This window comes from Rhea americana, unplaced genomic scaffold, assembly GCF_003343005.1.
Source record: "Rhea americana isolate MKP2758 unplaced genomic scaffold, rheAme1 scaffold_33, whole genome shotgun sequence".
Classification (NCBI taxonomy): Eukaryota; Metazoa; Chordata; class Aves; order Rheiformes; family Rheidae; genus Rhea; species Rhea americana.
Genome location: NW_028186457.1, coordinates 2,817,784 through 2,827,454, shown reverse-complemented (window position 1 = coordinate 2,827,454; position 9,671 = coordinate 2,817,784). Strand labels below are relative to the sequence as shown.

At 37.6% G+C, this 9,671-nt stretch overlaps 1 non-coding gene across 1 annotated transcript; it reads left to right on the top strand.

The window, feature by feature from the left end:
- Nucleotides 1-6,188: 6,188 nt before the first annotated feature.
- TRNAI-AAU (transfer RNA isoleucine (anticodon AAU)) lies at nucleotides 6,189-6,262 on the top strand. Its single transcript has one exon. It is a non-coding gene; the product is annotated as a tRNA-Ile (tRNA).
- The last annotated feature ends 3,409 nt before the right edge of the window (nucleotides 6,263-9,671 follow it).

Here is a 9,671-nt window from a genome sequence, read left to right as displayed (position 1 = left end):
AAGCACCATTTGTTGTGCAAACTGCTAGGGCATAAATGATGGGTTGGTAAAAATTTCTCAGAGTTAGGCTCTTTCAAGTCATTGATGAACACAGAAAATTTTTGCTTTTATAGAACAAATCTACAAAGAAAAGGTAATAATACCTGAAAGCGTAGCAGGATAATGAAGATGAGTACACTGAACCAGAGGGAACCCTTAGGAGTTATAATACCCAGTGAAACAACACCAAATGAGTTCTGCACTGAAACCAATCTAGCCTGAAAGCATGTGCTGGAAACTGCTGATTCAACGTGGATTTTTTGAAAGGCCAAAGTTTGTAACAACATTGCAAATTATTTGCAACAACCAGTGAGCGAAATGAAGAACAATAAAGACAATGAAGAGTAAAAGAAAAAAAAGAGTGCAAATAAGTGATGATTCATGGATGAATCCCATATCAAATGTAATGAAGTAAGGCCTTTGCAGATGACATGCAAGTCGGTTTATCCTATTACAAAGGTAGCCCCAGAAACTTTCATTTTATCCATTTACAGATAACATCATGAAACACCTTAGTGTAGTATCCTGGCAAATATTTAATTTAGGAGACAGTCATTAGAGTGTGATGTGATTTGTTTCACAGATTRAGGAAATACAGCATAAAACAGAACTTGACATAGGATCTGTGCTTACTTCTGATTTCATCAGAATTGTCAGAGTCTGCTTGAAAGGGTGATTTTCAGGAAAAACAGCAGCAGCAGCACACAGCAAGTYATGTTTTCATGCTGACTTTGATGGACTATTTAAGGAGCATATGTTCGTGATTGCCAAAATGCTTGTTTTAAATGACCTGAAGTATTCTACATGAATTCAGAGACACAGCACAGACGGTAGTAGTAGTGTGAATATTTTTTTCTTCRAAGAAAGAGGCTCTGGAACAGATTGTAAGTGACACTGGAACTTAATTCACATCCAAAGAGTTCTAGTTTGCGTAAAGAAATAGTATCATACATGTCACATCAGCTCCTTGCCGTTCTGCAACGGTGCAAACRGATTACTGTCTGAGCTGATGCTGAACGCAGAACTAGCAAGCCAGTYGTGCTATCAACCTAGTAAGCAGCAGCTTATAGCTAAAACTTGCGGCAAATTTTCCAGTGACAAAAACATTAACAAAAAGAATAATCATCAGGTGCAAGTTCTTTGAATATTAAAATAGTGAACTGTGAACCATTGTTTTGTRCTAAAAATACAAGAATCGTGAGGCTTTTTCTTCTTCAGACCTGGAACAATCTTCTTCAAGCTTTTCTTGAGATATTAGTAGCACGTAGTCCCTCCATATATTTGTGTATAAGCCAAACAATGTGATCTATGTCTAAAAGATGGTTTTTGTGGTACCAAGCAGGCTACTATAAATTAGCCATTAACAATAGTATTTTGGGGAGAAAGTTTAAGATCTGATCATGATTATTTTGAAGACAGATCTACAAAGGGACTTTCAAATGAAATAAATAAACCACATGACAAAAAAGTTCTGTTTTCTTCTTCCATCCAAAATGAAAAAAATAAATGAACTTGCTTTTGTTATGAAATCAGTGATGTACTCCATGCCAGTGGGTCTATTAAATATACCAGGTCTACAAATATACCTACAATCAGGTAAACCATCTAGTCAGCCAGTTTCTACTACGAGTAACCTTCAGAGCAGGAAGATGTTGCTAATACAGTCAGAAAGTTTCAGCACTTTTACAGCTGCTGTGTGATGCCTTGGAGACATTTTCCACAGATTGAAATTTTGATGATGTTTATATGCCCTTTTATTCTAAAGAAAAGGAACATGCACAGTGCAAAATTGGGTGATGTCCTTTTCAATAGYTTATGGTTGCTTTGTCTTCTACCCTAGGTAATGAGCTATATAAATAGCCCCTGTGCATTTCTTCTTAGTTAGCATTCACGGTTATTTAAAACTTATCCACAATAGTATTTTCCCATTATTTTCTTAATATTAATTATAGAGTGATAAGAATCAAAATATGAAGACTTCACCTTTAATATCAAATTATTCACCCCTCAAAAAGGAAAGGAGACCATAGAAAATAGCATGAAATTATATTTTTCCTCTCTCATCACTATAAAATTAAAAATAAGTCTATTTCRCTTATTTTATTTCAGCATTCCTTTGCAACTCAATTTTGGAATACCCAATTAATGCTTCTTTGTCACCCTTATTGGAGATCTAAAGACACAGTGACTGAAAGCAAGAATAAGTCTGTTAGATTTACTATGCATGTACACCAGGGAATTGTAACTTAACAAATAACAATCTCAGTGAGATTCCAACAGCATTTGAAAACTGCAGCATCATTGTAAATGCAACAAAGAACATACTGGTGTAAAACAACAATAACCGAAAACAAAAATCGATAGATTTTTGGCAGGATGATAAAGCAGCCAATGAAATAATTTGGACAGAATAATACAAGACACATTAAAATAACCTTATTGATGTGTGTCTGGGTGTCAATACTGTCATTTAATATGTACGTAACCTTAAGCATTTTGATTCTGATCGATATACTCTGCTTTCTGTAAAAGAGATTAAACCTCAGTGATATATGAGTACTTTTTATCCATGTTCARTATAATCTCTGATCCACCATTTTCAATCAGCATTTCCAAGGACATGATAGAGGTCCTTATTTCATCATTAGTCAGTCTCAGAAAGGTCAAAGAGGACAGACAATAAGTTCTTGTCCATAAGTACTCTGGAGGCTGGCTACTATTATCTTTAATTTCCTCCTGAGAGAACTGGTTGTTCATGTCTTGTCCTGAAATAATAAAGTGGTGGGGCTTGTCCTGAAATAACAGTGAAGCAGTGGCCCTCTACATTTTCATATACATGATCAGGCAGACTATATGCAGAATATGCCTATATAGTATCAGGAGGCTAGATGGCTGCAAAAACCCTTGGTTAAAATGCTCCATAGAATGAGAGATGGATAGCGTGGACCTGACTGTTGCTGGCTGCAATGAACAAAATATTCTGATCTTTGCTCAAAGATTTGCCATCATAAAAACATGTAATTTTTAAAGACAGAATGTCTTTATTTTAACAAAAGAGAGTTACACACCCTCTGATTGCTTACTCTGTTAACTTGTGCATCTCCTCGTTGCTCTTCACAGCAGTTTCTAAGATCCTTCACTAAATACAAATACATTTGTGAACTCCTTAGGCTATTCATGCACACATAACCAAACAAAACTCCACTCCTATCACACAGAACAACAAGCATTATTTAAGGTTCTTGTCCCCGAAAATATCCAGTGGGACAAGCATGCCTTGTACAAAATCAAAGCACAACTACTGCATGTGTWGTTATTTAAATATTTATATCAAGGACCATGGGAGCATCTCATGTGATAGAAAACCTAAAGRAACACAAGGTCCTTGCCGCAGGGAATGTATGGGCTCAGCATATGTATGAGCCAGCAATGTGCCCTTGTGGCCAAGAAAGGCCAAWGGTMTCCTGGGCTGCATTAGGAAGACCGTTGCCAGCAGGTYGAGGGAGGTGATCCTGCCCCTCTMCKCAGCCCTGGKGAGGCCTCATCTCAAGTACTGTGTCCAGTTCTGGGCTCCCCAGGACAAGAGAGACGTGGAGCTACTGGAGAGAGTCCAGCGTAGGGCTATGAAGATGATCCGAGGGCTGGAGCACCTGCCCTCTGAGGAACGGCTGTGAGAGCTGGGCCTCTTCAGCCTGGGGAAGMGAAGACTGAGGGGCGATCTTATCAACGTGTACAAGTACCTGAAGGGAGGGTGTCAAGGGGACGGGGACAAACTCTTCTCGGTTGTCCCATGTGACAGGACAAGAGGCAAWGGGCAGAAAYTGAAGCACAGGAAGTTCTGCCTCAACGTGAGAGGGAATTTCTTCACTGTGAGAGTGACGGAGCCCTGGCACAGGTTGCCCAGAGAGGTCATGCAGTCTGCTTCTCTGGAGATATTCCAGGCCTGCCTGGATGCAACCCTGTTTAACATGCTCTAGGTGACCCTGCTGAGCAGGAAGGTTGGACTAGATGATCTCCAGAGGTCCCTTCCAACCTTACTGATTCTATGATTCTATGATATATCATAATATGTGACCATGGATAGTAATTATTTTGCTTACTATATCTCTTCAATGCTTTATACAAAGCATTCACTCGTACTGAATGCACAGAGCCTTCCAGTATTATCAGTACTTGGGAAGCTCTAGATAAATTCATAGAGAATGCTTCTTTTCACATTAGTGTTTTATTTGCTGAATGCTTTATGTCACAAAAATCCAAGGCAGTTATAAGGCAGTGAATGAGTATAGCTTAGCAGTTAGACTATGCTAGTGTATTAGCCTTTTAATGTGCTTAAATGTTCCTTTCTAGGTGTGAATTTGCCTCACTTTTATACTAGAAGGTACATGGTAAGGTGCTAGCATGCTAAAAGCAGTTTCCTTGGTGGCTAAAGTCATGCAGCAGGTTGCCATTTGTGAGCCCCTCTTGACAGGTGGGTGTCAGGTCCTCAGCTGTGAGCCCCACCAGGGTGATCAGGGACGCCTGTAGGGAAATCTGCTTCACACCACTGGCTAGGTGCTGTGCATGGTGTGCAGCTGCGGTCAGCAGCCTGCACAAACCTCTTGGCCAGTAAACGCATGATATGAGTGTGTGATCTGAAAACACAATTGGTTACACCAAATCAAACTTCAGTCCTTTCCTTTTTTTGTACTCCACTGGTTGGTACTGTAGACARACGTGGGAGTCCTACCTTTTACACGCTGCTGGTTGAGGTTGAGACAAGGCTTAGTCCCGACTGTAAATGGATAATAMACCGAATGTGCATGACCCCTATATAAGCAGCCTGAGTTTAACTGCTGCTTATCTCTGAAATTTCCCAGTTGTCTCTTCCCAGCATAAGCAAGGTGATATTGGCACTTGCTAGAGACCATAGMAACATGTTGTACCTTTGCAACCATCACAGCAGCCTGAAAAGAGTCTGGAGAGATGATAGCGCTATCATTCTGTTTTATCAAGAAACTACTGTGATTGTGACTGCTTTTTCCCTTGGATAGAGCTTGCAAACTGTTGTGGAATATTTTTGGCATTGATATAGTGGGAACTAACRTGAGACTAACAGAACTCAGCTTCTCCAGCCAGGCCCAGTCGACACTTAGGGTTGAAGCTGGTGATGGTTATTGCAGTTATTGTATAAGCTACTAGTACCACTCTGCAGAACGAACGGTAACAATGAAAACTAGCAACTATGCATCTCAACTCCAGGGATCTCAACTCCAAGTAATGAAAAAAAAAATTATAAGTTATAAAAAGTAAAGAAGTTATAAAAAGGCAAAGATTTCAGGGTCAGTCACAATAGTACTGTTTCTCATAAAATGATTTTTTAAAAAAATCACTTCTAAAACTGGGATRTATTTTACATTGGGCTATGGCTCCTAGTTGAGCTGAAAGGATCATCCTGCAAGGTCAATATTTCTGTTTTCCATGCTCAGAGTCAGTAGATAACTATGATATTTTWATACCTCATGCTATTACTTTGCTTAAGTCACACATTTTATTTTCATTTGGTTGCACGCTCTGTGATAGACCACACCTTCTCAYATACAAAATGCTCTCCTAAGGAATTTTCAGTGCCTTAGTGACAGGTCCCTGAACACTATGAGATGGATAGAATTTATTGTATTTAGCACAAACAGCAGTTTTGGCAGCATCTGCCATGGGAGCACAAGYAATATCTTGTTATGAAAAAATATGCAGGGTGAAGAAAGCGTAAGTTTCAGTGGACCATCTCGCAAGGGAAACAGCCTGCCTGACCATATTTTGGATTGTTTGTCTGTGGTCATTCTCAGCTGCTGTGTTGCCAGGTTTAGGAAATGTGATGTGAGAGCATGCTACTATTGGACTGGATTCCTAATAGGTGTAAATAAGACCTCAGTGTCTGCACTGTGATATCAGGTATCAGAACATTCTTTCATAGAGACTTAACGCCTATATAACCTGTAAGCAGGCGAAMTTTGATTTCACTTAAATAAAATAGATACTTGACCATGACACAAAAGGGTTGGGGGGCAGGGGAAGGAGGGGAGAGGGAGAGAGAATTTGTACTGTTAAAAAGGATTATAGTTTGTGTGTTCATAAAGTCAAACCATGACATAATGTATGCACTTCATGTGGGCCGGTTAGCTCAGTTGGTTAGAGCGTGGTGCTAATAACGCCAAGGTCACGGGTTCGATCCCYGTACGGGCCACTTGTTTGGGGGTTGGACTAGATGATCTCCAGAGGTCCCTTCCAACCTTWCCAATTCTATGATTCTAATTCAGATTAGTAATTTTTGAAAACAGGTATCATCTGATCCTTTCCTCCCATGTCCTCCATAACACGGGCTAAATAACTTTGTCTCGTAAYTTCTGCATCAAGGCTATGATTCTGATTTGCCCTAAGATTAGAAATATTTCTGGTCTTTGATTTCTAGGGAAGGAGAATTCAACATATCCCTTCATGAATTGCTCCAGCAGTTGAACTACCCTTTGTCTGAAACGTTCTTAGGATGAATTTGTCTTCAACTTCTTTCCATCAAGTACTATTTTCTGAGATACATCATTAGTCGGCTTTCAAAAATCTTTGTGCCTTGTCAGTATTTATTCTCTGTATTCAAATCACATCCTAATCCATTTCAAGCCTAACCTAAAACAGCTGAACTGTCCTGAGTCTCCTGCTCATATCTGGTTTGCTGTATATAATAAACATTCTTTCAGCGCTTTTTGAACCTTTCCGGTATTACAGTTAAACAACTCAAAAACAAACCAAAAACCTACGGACATATACATGAAAAACAAAACAAAATAAAATAAAATAAAATAAAGAGGCACATAACAGAACCTTTTTAGTCATCTGGACCCTGTAAAACTTTGAAATTATAGGTGTGTGGGGTAGATATCTGATCACACCAACATAAAGAGTTGGTTTCCTAAGAGTCAGTATGACRTTTTTTGAACCAGTACTTGGTTATATATATACTGTTCTCTGAAGAGCTGTAACATTAATATAATAGAAATGGAAAAATGGCTGCTGCTTCATCTTTTTCCCTTTGGTATTTCTTTTTTTTTTCCCCCAATTTTTATGACAGATATTTGCTCCTTTTCAATGTTATATTTAGTACTTTCTTTGACCCCCATGATGAATTAAGATGTAGTACCGCACATCTATATACACAATGTTATTTCCAATTACAGTTTCTAAGACTTCATTCAGCAGCGAGTCAGTGCTGGGGACTGATCTGAGACCAGGGCCCTCATTTTCAACACGGTATCAAATGGTGCTCTCGTCTGGCTGAGAGACTGTGAATGTTTGGGGAATTCTCTTCTATGAAAAAAAATAATTTTCCCAGTCAAAAAGAGGGAGTAAAAGATGTGAATTTTTCTCCATCTCTAGATTTTAATACAGACATGAAATATTAAAGTGAAACAAAGAAAGAAAAGAAATGTGCCCAAAACATAGAAATATTTAAAATGTAATGCAGTATTTACTATCAGAATGGTATTATACATTCCCAGGGCCCAATTAAACTACTTAGAGAAATCCTAAAAAATGTACCTGAAGACTCATTACCTACATTTATGCCTAAATTTAAACTTTTGCCAGAAACTAGGATGAAGTGATTTGCTGAAAAATGATGAGTTTAAGCATATGCCTAACAGACTTGTCAATTAAGACACAATTTAAGATCAATAAAGACCTGAACTTTGCCTAACTTACTATTGGTTTTGAATTTGAGCTTTGGAGGATCAGATTCAAAGACTGTCTATTTAAAGCATTAAAAACATAAACCCAGAATAAATCATCCAGAATAAATCACATGCAAGATAGTTTTAAAATAACTAGCAATATGTTAAGATATTGAAGAAAAAAATAATTTTACTATCTTATTTCTATGACAGTTTTATGCACTAAACCTAGTCCATTTTTGTTAGAAAACATTAGATGCTAGAGTATTTTTTGAGCTTGCATAATGCAAGAGTTYGGGAAGAATATGCATATTAGTTGATAATAGCTTCAAGAGCACATCCCTCTCCCCCYGCCCTTTTATTTCTCCTTTAAAGAGGATTAATCTTACTTTATCTGGTGCTTAGTATCCAAAGAAAATAATGCGCATAAAATTAAATAGGAATTACTTTAGATTGTTAAAAGAAAATCTRTTTAGGGACTAAATTTATAAAACTCAGGGCAACCGCCTGCACTAAAAAACAGTACCACCAAATTCACAACTGACCACAACATAAATTTATCAAGACAAGGATCACAGAACTKCTTTCACAAAGTTACTAATTTCCCAAATTTTCAGGATGAATATTCAATAAAATGGAGGAGATATATACTCTGGGATTTGTGTGTGGTTTAACAAAAAAAAGGGTAAGAATTACTTTAAGGAGGATTCAGATCACCTACAATATACACACATTTATGGAACTCAAAAGAATAGATGAATATGAGAATAATATATGAGAGGTTCTTAAAATTCAAAGATCTCAGTAAGTGCTAGGTGCACTAATGCTCACAAGGACACTATATTGCAAGTCAACAGGTATAACTGGTTTTATTTTGAGGATAAGAACAGTGACACATAATTTTTAATTTTAGCCATTCTTGTCCACTTCAGGACTCTCCACACTCTACACCTAGTTAAAGATGGATGGTCTTGGATAAGGAAAGAAAGTTGTTATACCTATCACTATTATATCAAGATATTAAATGCTTTGCTTCTAAGAGACTGGGGTTGCAAATAAAATGACCTTGAACACAAAGGAAATCTGAGCTCTTTTGGAAAGCAGTGAGTATTTCAAGAGTTTTTCTAAACAAGTTTAAGTTTTGCAGGGAATTTGCGATTTCTCTTAATTGCTCACTCAAGATGATTCAACATTCACTGAATTTATTAAAATCTTTTAATTGATTTTGATGGGCTTTCAGAACACTTCCTCCACCCACTCACCCAGTAGGCAGCTGATGGTGGTTGTGAGTGATTAGGAAAGAACTGATGAACTTTTCTATTTCTATCTATTTCTAGAGTTCTTCCATTCTAAGTGAAGGAATTAGTCATCTTTGCTCTTTCAGAAGATGAAGACTGTTTGAAATATATTGGCCATTTATCYAAATCCATCTTTTCATTGTAATCACCTCAAACTACATTTTCTATCACATCAACATTACCCTTTTATGTATTACATTCACTATGAAACTGTAAGAAAACTCTTTGACCTAAATATTAATACAGAGCAATGTATCTTTCTAAATAACATAGTGGTAGGGAGCACACATATCCAAAATTGGTTCATATCTGGCTCCGCATGATAAGTAAAGATCAGACAAGGAGGTGAAAGGAGGAAAAGAGGAAGCTCAAAAAGGTCTAATCACCATTTTTTTTCAGGGAAATTAAAAAAGGAAAAAACTATGCTTTGAAAGCGTGAGTCACTGGAAATTTTGCTTCTAAGTTCCAGAGTTATTTTTACTTGTAGGTKTTACTGGAAATATGTACTAGTTTTGCCTGTAAAATTTCTTAACAGTCCAATCCAGCTTCTAATGAGAAAAACGGCAGGCTTTCTATTTGCTTCAGCAGGACCTGGATTTTCACTTCACGATTGAACTCCATGAACACATCCAAC